Below are 17,092 nucleotides of genomic sequence, written 5' to 3' on the forward strand. Positions count from 1 at the left end.
AGTAAATGCATAAATCCGGACGGAGATCTCAAAGTTTTAATTGCGCCGCCTTGGATTTTATGGATGTCAATATAGAGGCCGCATCGGCATTTAAGCTGAGATCCCTTTGCAAATTCACTGTCATCGTCATCAATATGCCAAAGCGTGGGGACATTATTGCGGCCACTCACTTTTATTGTTATTTTGCCAGGAGATTTTCGGTGGAGCATTGGGTAGGGGATAAGGGGGGTGGTGACTTGACTTGACTTGATTGAATGCCATTCGTTTGGCAGGTGGCACTGCTCAGGTTCCTGTCTCTTTCTGGTCCTGTTGCTGGTGATTTATGTGCGTGCGGGCGGGCGGGCGTGCGGCATTCGTTCGGGCGTCTTGACGTCAATTCCGCTTATGAAATTGTCTGTAAATTGGCCTGACATTGATTTTGGCTGGGTGCCATCCATTAGTCATCAGCGTATTGATTGACATATGATAACCGCAAGCGGTTGCCATTCACCAAAAGCTTTTATCCTTGCAACAGCAAGCGCAAAACACCGAAAACAAAGCACCGCAAAAAGCCCCGCATGCACCACGAAATATGCTCCAAATTGCATTCAAGCGTTGACACCCATTAGTAGTCCGTCGGGCAAACAAAACCCGAGAAAACCAACCATAGTGAAAGACCAAAGCAAATGGAAAATGGAAATGGATATAAGGCGGCAGCGGCGGCGGCAGCCCGCCCAGCAAGGCCTGCACTTGGCATCAATTTTTATATTTTAAGCCACAGGCTGCCTACCACTTGAGCCGTGAGAACAATGCGATGCCAATGCAGAATGCCAGATTGCACAAGGCACACCACCATCACGATGCAACCAAAGAACAAAAAAAAAAACAAAGTAAAAAAGGATTCTCCCGACAAAAAAAAAAAACGCAAAATGCAAAACGAAAATTCTCGAGCATATCCAGTTTGATGCAGATGGTCTAAAAATCCCAGAGACAAAGTCGCCCTCTAACTGCGAACCTGCCAGTGTAACCCAATGAAAATCAGTGCGAAACGTTTTTGGGGAAATTTTAGCCATCTAGTCTCTGTTTCCTTCTCCGATTTTCCTACCCAAACTGCTTGGCATCTGTGGCACAGTGCCTTCATCCCGTGGCACCCGAAACTGGCAATTCCATTCTCTATCACTTTGCCGTAAAGCCTGTTCTACGGATTTATTAGCTAAGCGATCGGATTTGTAACTAATTTCGAATAGGGAGTTCGAATATAAAGTGGTTTTTGGTATTGATGAAGGGAAAGGGAAAGGGTATTGTTGAGCCTATTTTTGTTATATATGAATGGTAGTTTGTTAACGATTTGTCGTTAAAATTTATATTTAACTTAAAGGTTTCCGTAAATGTGTTTTTAAAATGATTTAAATATAAACGTTTTTGAATATAGAATTAGGGGTGCCTTTTGTTTGCCTAAAATGGTATAAAAATCTATACAAAAATTAAGTTTTTAAGTTAAGTTAGAACTAATAACCTCAGCTACTTCCAGAATACCCTTCAAAAGAGTAAATAAAAGTCGTTCGAAAGCCCCGATTTGTTTTTTGATTTTGTTTGCTTTTGCTTGGGTGTCGGAGTGCGTGCTTTTGGCGTTTATGTCAAATGCAGAATTTCCGTTTCATACTTTCTGCACTTGCTGTTTATTGTTTGCCCTCGGTGTGCAGTGGCGCTTTGTGGATGTGCGCTATATAGCTATATAGCCATATAGTCCTCTCTGTATTTGTATCTATATCTGGTTGTGTGTGTTTGTGAGTATCTTTGTGCAATGTGCATGCATATCTGTGCACTTGCATCTGTGTGCTGGCTTGTTCGAGTATTTTATAACTTGTTGGCTTAACTTCCACAGAATTTTGTCTGTTTTGTTTGGTTATGTGCTATTTTCTCCATCCCCTCTACGCGCCCCCCTCTTTCGACCCGGCCCGAAGTGCCAAAGTGTTTGTGTCTGTGGTTGCGCTTAGTTCGGCAATTGTTTTCCAGAAATTCCTTAAGCTGCAAAATGTTTGTTATCAAACAATTTTTTGCGGTCTTACCCCGAGGGCCCCGACGCCCTATCCCCATCTCGTATCCACTAATTATAACGAAGCCAGAACGGCCGGAGCTGCACTTCTAATTAGTTTGATTTTAATAGGCGGAGTTGCCGCCAGTCCTCGAGCAAAATAATTGAAACCATTGTAGTAGAGCGCCTGGCAACTCGAACTCGGCTTCAGTTCATTTGCATATGGGGAGAGCACTTCCGGGTGCTTCAAATTTATGGTTCCTGCCGTTTAAATATTAAATTAAATGTCTTGCAAAAATAATTGAAAATCTCTTGTCCTACTCCAACACTTTTGTACGCTCATCTGGCGTTAGGGTGGAAGTTTATGTGCGATTAGTGCAAATATTGCTGTCTCAGATTTCCACACAATGACAATGTGGGAATTTCGATTATCAAGTTTTTGGCCATATCAATATTTGGACAAGCGTTTGCAATTGATAATTGAAAAGTGTGCGGCCAACGGTACGTATGAGTAATGTACAAAAGGCAGACCATTGTTTGAGTTTCCCCGATTTGTACATGTGAGTGTAGGTGGGTGTTCTGATGTGTGTGTGTGTGTGTGTGGTGTGAGCGGATTTCCGTAGCCGTATCTGAAATGAAAATCAAATAGCAAGTGGAAAACGTGGCTAGGGGAAAAAGAAATTAATTTGTGTGCAAATATTTTAGCTAGTTTTTTTCCCCATTTTCACAAGGAGCCATGCATGTGCATGTGTGTGTGTGTATGGCGCTGGCAATTTCAATTTCTTTGGCAAAGTAATGCTTCAACAATTCGCCACGCCAGAGGGCGCTCACGTGCACGGGCGGTCTGCTGATTAAGGAGAAATGCCAGCTGGCAACTTGTCTTGCAATTGCATTTGCTGCAGCCACCACAGCGTGTCCTTGCGAAAAGACTAGGACTGAGAGTAAGACTGAGACTCCTTTACCTGGTAAAAAACATTAAATTGTATTAGCCTAAAACATTTCATTACCTTCAGACCTCCGACTAGGGCAATCAGCTTGAAAAAGCATTTGAAGATTTAAGCAAAATCCCTGAGCCTGGCCAAGAGAAAAGAGAAAAGCGGATGAAGTGGCGGAAAAGCTCGTAGCATACTTTTCACTACCACTCGCCCTCTGGCGAGCAGAGCTAATAAAAAGGAAAATATTATGCAACAAGTAAGCAGGAGTATACACACAGCTCTACTCAATAGCTTCCAGGCAGACTGCACCGAGTGCCGCTTTATTAGCTGACCCATCTCCAGTTGCCACGCCCCCTCCTTAGACCTTCCTGGCCCTCCTCTCATCCATCCACCGCCCCACTCATAATCCCGTGTAAAATTGTTTTCAAGCAGCTGAGTGCATTTCATGTTGTATGTACTTGTGCTGCTCTAGGGCAGGCCTTCTGCCAGGATATTCCTGCAGCCCCACCTCCCCTCTTTTGTTGGCCCATCTCCCAAAACATACAAAATATAAAAAAAATAAAAGAAGAGAGTAAAAAACACAAAATAAGAATGCAGGATGTGTGCGGCGGTACACAGAAATAATTTCAATCATGGCACTGTAATTCCCTAGCACACTTTTCCGGGACCTTTGGGCCCTTGAAGGTTTCACCGAAGAAGAAAACCACTTGCACTGCGCTCCATTTAATTGCCAGAGTGCAGGTGCTCGAGTAGATGAGCACCGGAATATATATATCCGGGAATACCCTCGGTTAAGTAGCCGTGCAGGTGCTATACGTGGCTGAAATAATGTAAATTCAGGGATAAAAACTTGACTGTTGAAAAAAATATATAAAAGAAATCCTTAAGAGGTTTGCAAATAGGATGATCTAGTTTAAGATTAAGTAAAACTGTCTTTAATAGAGTAGCTTAGCTCAGCAAATAAGAAGATTTCATAACATCAACAACCTTAAACAAACAGATAGTTGAGCAGTAAAAGAAACTCTGATTAAACAAACACCCCTTCGCCGTCAGGGTATATAATTTGCTATATTGAGTGCCCACAAACATATTTCCACTAAATAAATTTTAATTTGCTTTAAGGAGGCAGCGCACTGTTCATGCATGCTCAAATTCATCGAGGACCACACAGAAAGGGGGTAGGAAGGGAGGTGAACTGAAACAGGATGTGCCAACACTCGCTATTTATGAGTTAATCAACCATGAACTTTAGAGCCCCCCGTTCTGAAATGCAAAAAGGACACCAAAGCCACGAGCACTAACCGCACTCCAGACCCAATAATGAATTTGCATTTTCTACAGCTTCCCAAAAGGCATTTTCCGGCTTGTTGTTCTATAGCTGTTTCCACATAGCCGTACATAGAGAGAGAGAGCGAGCGTATTTTGTTTTGCACACACCGACCGCCAAAACCCAAAAAACAAGGAAAAACAAATGAAAACCAATTAAATTTTAATGATTATGCAGTTTTGCATAGAAGCAACATTTTGCACGCTTCAATGGCGCCGCAAGAGCAAGAGTTTTCAGCCCAGCTCTTTGTTTGATTGTAATGAATTCTCTTGCTCTTCATGAAAACTGATGTCCACAGTGAATATTCAATTGTGCGCTTAATTCCGCTTGAAATAAGTTATTTATGTGGCCAATGTGCCTCCTGCCCCAATGATCCAGCGGGGTTTCGGGGACAGGACAGAACAGGACAGGAGTAAATACCTCGCCATAAACCCCAAGGAGGAAGCGACTCGGAGACAAACAGGAAATCAAACGCAAACCGCAGCTGAAAAGCAATACCGATCCGCGGAAATATACCCAAGATACCCGGGATAAAGACGGACAAAATAAGAATGAGGACAAGTAACTGGTAAATGGTGAGTTGAGGGTACGGTGACTGTGGGTGGATGACAGGCAGATTACGTTTCCGTTGCCGATGACAAGCGATGCCGAAACCGGAAGCCAATGAGCGGCGTATAAATGTATTTACAATGCCAAGTGAAAATAAAGTCCTGCGTCTCGCCTTCTGACTTGTAAAGTATGCCACTTACACAAACACTTCCTCGTCACACACTTGGCCAACGAATTGCAAATTAGCAATTGCCCATGTGAAAGTGAAATGAACGGAAACGTGGCCCAAAATGTCCCGAATGGAGAAAAAAAGGGACATCGGCTGGCTAAGTAAATAGCGCATTCAAACTGGAAAAAGTTAAGAGGGCAAAAGGATGAAGGTCGAGTAAGTATAAATGCGGCCATCAATTAGGGGGCGGGGCAGATCGATGCTCAACTGACCGGGCTATTTATATACATCAAAGTCCGGGCTTGTGCCTCGTAGTGGTCCACTTAACTCGATAGAGTGGTTAGATTTTTTAAGGGCAAAAACTACTGAAGGGTATCTGCCGTTCGCCAAGGCGAATTCTAACGAATTTCCCACTTTTTTGTTCGTTTTTCCCTAACTTACAGCCAATTTAAAGTGCAGGCTTAGAGTGGCCAGGCCACAGTTGAGGTCCTGCCATATGTGTGACCGGAAGCAGCGGCCAACAAGCGGAGCTTAGGCCCCTAGAACTCAAGTTCATATTGACAGCACGCCCTCCAACATTAACCCTGACTCACAGTTACGATAAGGTGGTTCATACTGTTGCAGTGAAAAATATTTAAATATTTTTCCACTTTCAGAAAAGAAATTTTAAGAATGGAATTCGGTTTTTAAACTTACTAAATAAATGAAGGAATTTCAAGGCAGTATAAATAATTTTTGGATATTTTGCAAATCGAACTACCCTAATCCCTACACACACACAATGGCGCACCTACCCACGCATAGTTGTGTGCATGTCAATGTGGCTGAGGGTAGGAAATGAGTTTCAAAGTGCTTAAAAGTGGCTGCTGGTGTTTGGCTTTCAGTCCGCTGGCCTGGAGTGTCAGCGTTGCGCTACATTAGATTAAACAGCTTAAGAAGTCAGCCAGTAATGCCAAGAGAGTAGCACATACGCAACCCAAATGGTTGGGGGAGCGAAATTCATGGGCTTAGCTGTCATCGTGGCGTATGAGCAATGTCGCCTCCTTGCGTTTCGCTCCGCCTTTTGGTCCAATGCTGATGCGGTCTTCTTGTGCGATGTGGCAGAAAAATTAGTGACCCTGAATTAAATTGCCATTATTTTCAACTCACTCGAAAAGATGCGCAAAATACACACACTTGCTGGCTTCGAGAGTATTTGAGCGGCTGCTGAAAAGCGGATTTAATATGAAAATTCCGCATTACGAGTTGTTTGTCGTTTCACTTTGTGTACTGAAAATACATATGCACAAGCAATTGCCAGTCTGTGAGTCTGTCAGTGTGTGTATGTGTATGTCTGTTTGGGTGTGTGCTGGTTTTGCGATTGAAATTCAATTACTTGTGTCCCTTTTTTGCTGCCGCCCAAAAAGCAAAAAAAAAAAACAGGAAAAAAAGTGAAGCGGGCTGCGAAACTTTTTCGCCCACAAAAAAACTCGTCATATTCAGCGAGTGTTGTGTGTGTGTGTGTGTGTGTGCCTTATATCTGGTGAATGTCATCTGGATATAGCTACATCTACAACTACAGCAGCATAACTTTGAACAACTGTCAGCCGGGTTCAGAGCTGGGGCGTACATACATGCCCTTTGAGGTTGGTTAACTGTCTCCAGCGTGGTCCGAGTTTTTATCGCAGCCCAGTGTGTCAGCCTGTTTCAGTTTCAGTTTGAGTTTGAGTTTGCGTTTGAGTCTGAGTGCGTGTAGTTTAGGCATAAGAGATGGCCGAAAAGCACAAAACACTATCAGCAGGCCAACAACACCAGGAGGCCGAAAAGAAATCAAGAGACATTCCCGTCAGGACACACAAAGTTATGGCCTCTCGTCTGGCAATCGCATAAATCAAACCTTTGTCTTGCAGGTGGCCTGGGCCAGGTCCTTGCCATAGATACGTCTAGTTTTTTCTTTTTCTTTTCGGTAGCTGCATCAAATGAGTTTATTATGCCACATCAAAGGCCATTTAATTTACATTTTGTGTTCGTTGATTTAAATATTTTCCCCACTTGTGGCATATAAATTTGCTGCTTAAGCAAATTACATTTCGTTCCAATCAATGAGGGGGCAACATCTTTGGCAATTAAAGAAATTCAATTAAGAAAATAGCTCTCTCTCGGTGTGTATTTTGATTTATTATGTTATATTCCATGATTGATGCCAATTTGAGCCGCAGCTCTTTCAATCATAAGCCGTCTTTTGATTATCCCTATTTTTATTGAGGGCCAAGCAAATAAAATTAATGAGCCGCAAATGCAAATTGAGGAAATAAATCCACCAAATCATATTTAAAACACGTGGTGGCTTTATCCTTCGTGCCCAGCATATTCTTTTTTATTTTTGTTTTTTGCTTTGTATTTTTATTTGTATTATTTTTTATGCTGTCTGTTGTTGTACCTTTCACGTCAATTGGAATGCCATACATTTCAATGATTACGATGCGCAAATATTCAATCAACTGTTCTCCAGTTCGGTCGGTCTATGTAGACCCAAGCCCCCTTATATCCTTGCCCTCTTTTCAATATCCTTACACCCCGATATCGGCTGTTTGTTATGGGTTTGTTTGTGGGTTTCGCGCCGCCTGATTGCTTCATGTGCGAACAATTTCAGAATTTTTTCACGTTTATTATTTTAAATAATCGATTTTCGGCCAAACATATAAAGGCGTTTATGTACGTGAGGGCCAAGGGGGATATATGTACGTTTATATACACATATTTTATGGCCGCAAGCTAAGGACACTCATTATTCGGCTCGGCCTGTAATAATACCCCGAATAAGAAACACGAGTTGGTAGGATCAGTTCTTTGGTCGACTGATACATACCCTACGTGTTTAAAAACTTCTTAAAATTAATAGTCTTACATTCTTAAAGTAATCTACGAAAGGTAAGTAGTATCTTTCATAATAGTTTCCAATTATTGAGCGGATGCAGTGAACCCCCTTGGTAGGGCACACAAATCTAGAGCAATTTGTTTGTGGCCACTAAATTGGCCAAAAACCCCACCTTCTGCCGCTGCCCCTGCCCCGAAATACCCCTCCTTATGTGTGAGGCGTCACAGCTGCGGTTCATAAATAAAAATAAATACATCGCTTGATTTATATGGCCCTAATGAGCTCAGCGCCCAGTTCAAGCGACTTTGGGTCGAAACGAAAACCGAAAAACCGAAAGGAGGCGAGCACCACCACCAAAATAAATAAATAAAATCCGCAAGCACATCATGTAAATGCTGTGCAAATAAAAAGATACATACACATTTTTAGTGGGGGGGAGTGGGTGTAAAAGATGGTTATGCAGTTGCTAAAGGAAAGTCGCAATGTTGCCTACTTTTCGGCTGCTTAGCCGTAAGGCAGCGGCCATTTATTCGTTACGTGCGACACACAAACACACACTAATGCACGAGCACACTCACACACACACACTGGATGCTCTATATTCCCTCAATTTGGTTTATCGTCTTCTACGTTTGATTTGCTTTCAGTGCGTGCCCATCATCATCAGCATTAGGCATGATTGTTGTTGTTATTAGACAAATATATATCTATCTATACAGATATATATATATGTATATATACGGATATACAGATGGACTATCCCTTGGATAGCTGGAGGGCGTGCAACTGTTTTCTGGCATAATGACGCTAATTTTGTACGGTCCGGTCATTACCATTACCCCTGTATTCTTCCTGTATACCTTCAGCGGCAAATAACTTATGAGACGCATTTTTCAGCAACTCGCCATCCTGGCCTAATGTCAGGTGATTTGACAATGGCATTTATTAATTAAAACATGTGTCGCACGCACGAGCGCTCACAGACAGCGGATCGGAGGCAGTCAGCCATCCAGCCAGACCCTATTGATTCGTCCTTGCCCAATGGGGATAGCACTGAGGCACGAGCAGGAAAAGGTTAACAGGGTGAATTGACAGGAGAGGAGGCCAAAGGATAACAATAGAAGCAGACAGGACACGGAAAAATCATATTCGTGAGCGAGGTGGGGAACAAGTCAATTGGGTGACGCCTAAAGTTCATGTCAATCTTCTTTGGCAACGAAAAAACCAAAAAACTTGGAACTAAAAATAAGAGATTGTCTTTTAAAACTTATTATTATTTAACTTAGCTTTTAAGATGGCTTATAGCTTATGGTTTGATTCATTTAAATTAAGTTGCAGAAAGTATTTACTGTTTGGAAATATTTTGTATAATTTATTATAAATACTTAAGCTGTTATTATCAGTTTAATAGAAATTACCAACTCTAACATATATGTATATATGAATTTATTTTATTACAAACTTGTATCATCTCTGATAAAGATTGATTGTTTATTAATGGCCAATTAAAGTGTTCTGATGCTTTGCTATGCAACAAATTAATAATTTATCCTCAGCGAATTAAAAGTTGCAATAAAAGGATTGTTGTTAAGCATGCATTAATCGATGGAAAAAAGAACGGAGTAGTTGTAAAACCGCTTTAAATCGGTAATCGCGCGGCTTTCAAAAGAGGCTTTATAATTGCAAATTTGTTGCAAATAATACCCGGACATCCTGCGCCGTGACAATCCTGTTGGCAGGACCAAGGATCGATGGCAACTCTGGCCAAAATGGAGGCACAGTGGGGACAGGACAGTAGAGGCCAGAGGCAATGGGACAGAGCAGAGCAAATGAAGTCACGTACGTGCGATTTTTCTTCTGCTTTGGGGCACATATTAAAATACGTGCGTCTCGCTTTTACTATAACTTTTACACGCACACACACACACACACTTACACACAGAGAGCGAGATATACGCACACCCACACACATGCACATTAATGGCGGCATGATGAGGCAGCTAAGTTTGCGTGTTTGTTGTTGCTGCTGCTGCTTTTGCTGCTGCTGTTTGCCTCACTCACAAAAGGGCTACAAATGGCTTAGGCTTTTCCGCTGTCCTTGTGTGTGTGTGTGCTCTGGTTTTTCTTTTTGGGCTCTTATTTTTTGGTTTTATGTGCTGGCGTGCGTGTATATATATGTATGGTTATATATACATATATTTGTTTCAATTTCAATGACTGCAAACAACATTTGCACTTAGTAAATAAAATATAACAAACGCAGTGGGTCGGGATATGCTGTCGGCACTCGGTTTTCGGTTCGTTTAAAGTTGGCCACACTCTCGGCCCGCTTTTCCCTTTTGGCCACTGGCCAGCATCCAGTGTCCAGATCCCGAATCAGAACCAGATCCAGAACTGCTCATTTGCATTTTGGCTACTGCAGCTGGCCAACATAAAAGCGGGAAATGGGCCAATGAACTGGCAGACAAAGGCCGCCATCCATTCTGGGACTTTGACTCGAAAAGGGAACGCTTTGCTCTATTTTTTCCCATCTTGTGTTTATATATTTACAGGAGATGGTATGGAGAACCTTTATTTTTGGTGAATAACATATATAAAACTGAGAACAATGAGGGCTTGAGTTGATCAATCTTTGCTGCATATAAAGCAGGCAGATCTTCATAAAATGGTTAATCTTTATAAGAAAACAATGGCTTGATAGTTCATTTTAGTTCCATTAACAAGTTTGTTATTTTGAAAAAATATACCCCTTTTTTCAAATTTTCCATCATTTCAGGACCTTTTTCTTCAACCCATCTTTTGTCGGTAAAAACTAAAGTTTTCCTTTTGAATATCGGTCAACACTGGTACTTGTTGGAAAAACACAAACAGCAACAGCAATATCGTATTCCCAAGCTTTTCTTTTTACCCAGAGTCATGTGCAACGTGTCGCTTTGGGACAGTGGAAAAGCCATTGTTGACTTGATTTGTATGCGCCTTGGCTTAGTGCAATGGCCACTTTGTTTTTTGGTCTGTTCGGTCTGTGCAGGGGAACACTCGAAATTCCCTCATGCAGGAGGCAACTTTATTGAATTTCCTGTGATATGCAAAGCAGCGATTCTCAAGACACTAGATATGACCTCGGCAGAAGGCCAGGAATGGCAAGTGCAGTCGAGTGGGTGAGTTCTTAACCACTCCTCTCTTATCCTCATTGCAGGGCGAGGTATGCACGCTGACATAGCAAGTGTCCTCCCAGTCCGATTGGTTTTGATAGTAGGCATCCCTTTTGAGGGGTTCCACTGGCATTAACATTCGGAAATCGGGCCTTTAAGACACATTTATTGATTCACTTGCCCAGATCTCATTGTTATATTGGCTTTACATTATACCTATTTTCCGGGTAATGTTGTGGTGAAAACCTTTTCCAGTGATTTAAAATCCTTAGAGATTTATGGTCTAGCCGTAATACATTTTGAATGTATTTAGGATGACAAGGTAATGCCACGATAGTAGACTTATAAATGTAATTGAATCCTTGGAAATTGGAGATAAAATTGTAATTGCTAGGCACTTCCATTTGATCTGAAAATTAAATTTATCTTGGAAAGTTAAACAGTACTTTCATTTTGCACGTTCTTTTTGTGTTCGTGTGAAAATATATCAGCCGCAATTTATCTGCCCCGTCACCTGTCCTACGTGCGTGTTCATGTGTGCAGGAGTCGAAGGAGGACTTACTGGAGTCGGCGGGCGGAGGGATTCGCCAGAGCTAAAACCCTGCGAGCCTGATGAGGGTTAATTTGCCAACGGCTCAACAATTCATCAGCCAGTCCAATTAACTAAGCGCGACCCATTTCCCCAGCGAGCCGAGTCGCGCCTGTCGGGTGTTATAAATTTAAATTTAAAGGCCAAACAAGACGCAGTGCCAAGTGCTTTATCGCCATATCGCTGGTCTAGCAGATTCTCCAGAAAATTAAGAAAAACTGCCAGGGACCACGGCCAAATCCGAATTAAGTCAATGGTGGAGGACCTCTTAGCCCAGTTACAGGTGCTCAGCTCTCCGCGCTGGCCAACTACTTGTATTACTTGGCCCAGGACTTTCAACTCCCAACTCTCGACTCCCGATGACAGCGTTTGCACTTTATCCTTGTCAGCTGTTATCGTTTGTTGCTTCGCCAGCGAGAAGGACGCCTTCGGTTTGAGAAATTGCCGCACAAAAGTCAACGTGTAACGAGAAAATAATAAATGCCATTAATACATAGCAGGCGGGACACACCGACACACTGGCAGACCGACAGACGGACAGACAGATGGGCAGCCAGAAAGGGAAAGCGTGCCAGATGAAAACGAATGGAGTATGAAATTGAAAAGCGGCGACCATAGTTTAAACATCCTGTGGTTGAGGAAAGTCGATGATAAAGATCCCTTTGGTATTACAAAAATTATTGGCGATTGTTAAGTCATTTTCGGGCTGAAGTCTGTAAGATAGTCAAAACGAGACTTACAGCTAAAATAAGAACTGTTTTGTGCAGCTAACGAACAAAAAAAAAACATTTTTATCACTCTGCGGTTGATTTTGAAAATTTTAATTTTTAGGTCATTTTTGGCATTTTGTACCATCATCCTTTTCTGCGAAAAATTGCAAAAATTTGACATTTTAAGGTGGGAATGTAGATCGACTAGAAATTCAAAAACAAACTCAACGAGGCATTACATTCTATATTCGGATTTTTACTGACTGAGCTATGGACCAAATTCGGTCACCTTGGGGAGAAAAACGGAAGTATCAAATTTTCGCAATTTTACATTTTCAGTTATGAATGCAGACTGACCAGACATTAGATAACAAACTTAACGAGGTAAAATAGTGATTTGTGAAAATTGTATTAATAATAATAAATTATTCAAAGGACTCCTCTGCTCTTAAACAGATAAGAAAGAAAAAAAATGTAGAAGAACAAATAGAGGTGTCACCGAAAAGTGCAATAATAATTTAAAAAATGATATGCTGGAAATCATGTTATGATCAATTATTGTCGTCTTACTTTCGAACGTGTGTGTGTGTGTGTGTTTTAGAGAACAGGTGCCGATTGTCACGCAATGGCAGCTGGCCTAAAGGCTGGAAGGTTCTTTACTTTTATTGACAAACTCGACGAGAATTTGTGCGAAATGTGCGTGCGCGACTTGTCCCAGGATATACCTTATCCTTTGAGTGTTCTCCTCGCTTTTTTTTGGGAGGACACAAAAAAGGGGACTTGCATGTGTGTGTGTGTGTATGAGTGCGGTTTTGGTTTGGGCGTGGTTCAAGGGACACGGCATTTTTATTCGTAGTTGTTGGCTGTGTCTTTTGTTTCCACCTCGTGCCACTTGACATTGCTTGCGGTTTGTTAGCGGTCCGGGCGAATTCCAGTGTGCAACAATCTCGTACGGGAAATTTTGTTATTCAAAACACGACGGATTACCGTTCATTCCGCTTACTCACACACACAAACACATGCGATTCGGTAGGAGAGAGCAGGGAAATACACTGAGAGAAACCAAAGAAGATTGGTCTCGTGATTGATATTTTACTTTTTAAAGAAGAGAGTAAAGCTCATTAGGTATTTCCATTCAATGGCCTTCTTAGTACAAAAAGATGTGTGTTTTAAGCATGTCTTATAGTTTCCTTTACATTTTCTTTCAGTGTATATACACGCATGCCTATGTGAAGACCGCAGGCGGCACCTTGCCCTGCGACTCGTGTCGCTGCCGTTGTCACACGGCGCACATTTGTTAGACACTAAGCCCGTGTATGCCTCTCCGGTCGGGATAAGAATGTTTATTATGTTTATCACACACATACACACACACATGCACTGGCATAGCCAGGACACACTCACACATAGAGGGATAGCCACTAACAGCGCTTACAACTACAAGCCAAACCGCAAAGCAACCGCACGTACAGAACTTAAAGGGGCTGACGGCAAATGACAGACAACAAAACAGCAAAATGAAGCCGCCGCCGCCGCCGCTTCCGTTTCCGTTTCGCAGCGGCCATTGTCTTGTGTAACTAACTTCAAAATGGCGATACGGTTACCGCCGTGGCACGCAATTATGACCACGCCTACGACTTTTAGCATTTGCCAGCGCCTCCTTTTTTTTCTGAGATCCTGCCCAGTTTTTTGTATTTCGCCTTATTAAATGCTTCAGGTAGCTACTTAAACACGTTTTCGATTAGAGCAGCTGCTGTCATTACTCAAAGTCGCGGGGGGTGCAAGGCGGAGCGTCTGTCTTTTGCCAGTGCGACAAGGAGGTGCTTTTCCTTTTTTGCTACTGCCCTACCTGCGATTTTCTTTCTTTTCCGCAGCTTTCCTTCTTGTTTTTTCTTTTTTTTTTTTGGTTGCTGTGTTGTATTGTGTACATCTTCAATATTTTATAATAAAGTGAAATTCCAGGAAGAGGAATACAAAAATGTGCAGCTAAAGTTGCGTCAGGCTGAGGGGAGTGGCTGGCTGCTCACTGGAGTGTGCTGATAAGGCTTGGGATCAGCTTAAAAGAAAGGGAAATTTGCAGTATTAAAACAGAGGGAGAAGGGAGGGAAACTGTAGGGCCAGGAACAAAGAATATTATTTTTGTAATCACTAGACTACTTCATTTTTAGTTTTTTGTTTTCCCGATAAGCCAGACTTAAATTTATATAGTTGCAGTTGCGGAGAGTAGATGTTAACGGGGAAAGTGTCTGCCAGTCATAACTTTTAGCTTCGGACAAAGAGAAACTTGCAATCTTCAGAAGTGTAAAAAAAGTAAATAAAATACATTTTAAGGATTTAATATTTGGTATATGTTAAAAAATTATGAATAAAGTATGTAATTTATAGTCAACTTAATAAATTGTAAACACAATTGGGGAAATATTAAGTTGCTTTGAGACTTAAAGGGAATCTTTATTCTACGCCCTTGGTATCCTAGGATTGAGATTAAATTGTATGAGAAAAGACCAACCCTAGTAGTCACTCCCCCACATTAGAGTGCTTGAACATGTTGGTGCCGCCATGCCAACCAAACCGAGATGCCGAGGAGAATCCATCATGGACTCATGGTACGTAGAATACCTCGAAAACAGCCACAACCTGTCATAATTTGATGTCTTAAGCCGCTAGATGGGCTGCGAAGAGTGGGGTTCGAAGTGGGGGCTCTCTTTAAAAATAAATCTGACGGTACTTTAATGTTGTATCCTGTTATCGCTGGCGACGTGCAGCTGTCGCTATTAGCGTGTGACTACCGTGGCCTCCACACCCAAGCCCATGCCCATGCCCATACCCTTGTCGACGCCCATTCCATTTCGTCCTGCCAAATGGCTGCTCTGCCCTGTGTGTTTCCCTTCATTGCTTGATGCGGCGTGTTGACAGGATATTTACAGGATTTCTATCAATATGCCAGCATTAGCACGTACGCCTGCAATGAACGTGAACGTGAGTAATGCCATCCAAAAGCAGAAATACGCCAAATTCTGCAGGAAACGGCCCGCCAGAGAGACAATGAGAGCTGCCGAACGGAAGTCGCCATGATTAACTTGGCTTCTAATTTAATCATATTCCAAACAAACCAGCTGATATTATTCATATTCGAAGTATGTAAGTGTTGGGTACATAATTAGGGCATTTAATAAGGTAGCTGCTCTTTAATTTTCATGGGGTAGTTGATAGGAATAAAATATGAACTAATTATGTTTAAATTCCAAAGGAATGATTTCTGTTTTTGAATGTACTTGGTGTTTCTTAAAGAAAGGCATTTAAGTACTTATTATTTAACGCCAAAAGTTTCTTCATTTCTGATTACTTATTCTTCTGTATTCATTTCTCTGATTGCTTCTATTTCCCAACGTTTCCTTAACAAATTGAAAGATCAACAAGGCTGAGGCGCTGGCCGTTAAACTTATTCCTGTTAAATTATTTACATTTCATTTGTACCTGCAGCCGGCTGCCTCAATGGGTTAAGACCAGTTGCCCAGTCAATTATTGCCGGTCAAACAAAAACTGGCACAACAACAACAACAACAATAGCAAAAACAACAACAACAACAACAAGAGAAAGGAGCACAAGTATTTGTGCTATTTAAAATTTGCTTTACCAAACGTCAAGTGGCTGGCAACGGCAGTCAGGCCAAAGTGCCACTCGTTTCAACTTAACCTCTGCCACGCCCCTTTCCTTCCCGAACCGCCCACTTGGGGCATAAGCTTAAGAGTGTGTGTGTTCCACAGAGAGAGAGGGTAAAGGGCAGAGGGCAGAGTTTTTGCTCAACACTGAGGCGGCCTATTGGCCATAAATTATTAATGATTACTAGGCCGAAATTACAGTTAACTCACTTATTTGCTCATTCGCAAATGAAGGCCAATTGCAGCTGGGTGGCCGTAACAGAGGGGAGCGAAAGTCGTTGTCTAATTTTGTTTTTACCACAAAACCGGACAAAAAGATTCAAGCCGGCAAAAGGGTAAAGTCTCTGGCTAATTGTGGGTCCGATTATGTTTAAATATTTATTTTGATTGTTGAAATTGCGACGAGCCATAGCCTCATCAATCCGAAAACTTCTCTCATTTATGCGCCAGCCCAAAAATCATTTCATATTCATAACAACTTTTTGTTATTTATATTTCATATAATTTTATGCCTGCTGCGCATAAGCAGAATGTATCCCATCGCATGCAAAATTACGTATTTTAGCCAGGGTGCCTTTGTTTTTCCATCTTATTTCCTTTTTTTTTTGTGGACTTCCGCTTAAAATGGCATGCGCCCCAAATTGATTTTCATTATGCCGGGCCAGAGCCAGAGCCAGAACCAGAGCCAGAACATCCAAATCAAAATTCAATTTTTCTGTATACATTTGCTGATTGTGTTTGATTGTTGTCTCGGGCCCGTAATTCGCTGACTTTATTATGCCGTCTTTGAATTGGCCATATATAGGAAGGGAGTTCCAATGATTATTCAGATTTGTTTGCTTTATGTTCTAGTCTATGTACCATTAAATTGGCTCCCTGGTAATGTAATTCATGGGCTTCAGTTCCTGAAAAGGTATTTCGCTTTTTAAAAGCCTTTTTCTTGAGCTGTTAAGTTTAATATGCTTAAAGTGATTAAAATCAGGAATTTAATGGAATATTTTTTAAAGTATAGATCTTAATGCACTCTTATCTCGTTACCTTGATACGCATATCAAACCCAAATCCTAAATCAATTAAATTTGCCCCTAACACAGATATGGATTATCCTGAATTGCCAAGAACTTCGC

Source organism: Drosophila eugracilis, unplaced genomic scaffold (assembly GCF_018153835.1).
Source record: "Drosophila eugracilis isolate 14026-0451.02 unplaced genomic scaffold, ASM1815383v1 contig_75, whole genome shotgun sequence".
Lineage (NCBI taxonomy): Eukaryota > Metazoa > Arthropoda > Insecta > Diptera > Drosophilidae > Drosophila > Drosophila eugracilis.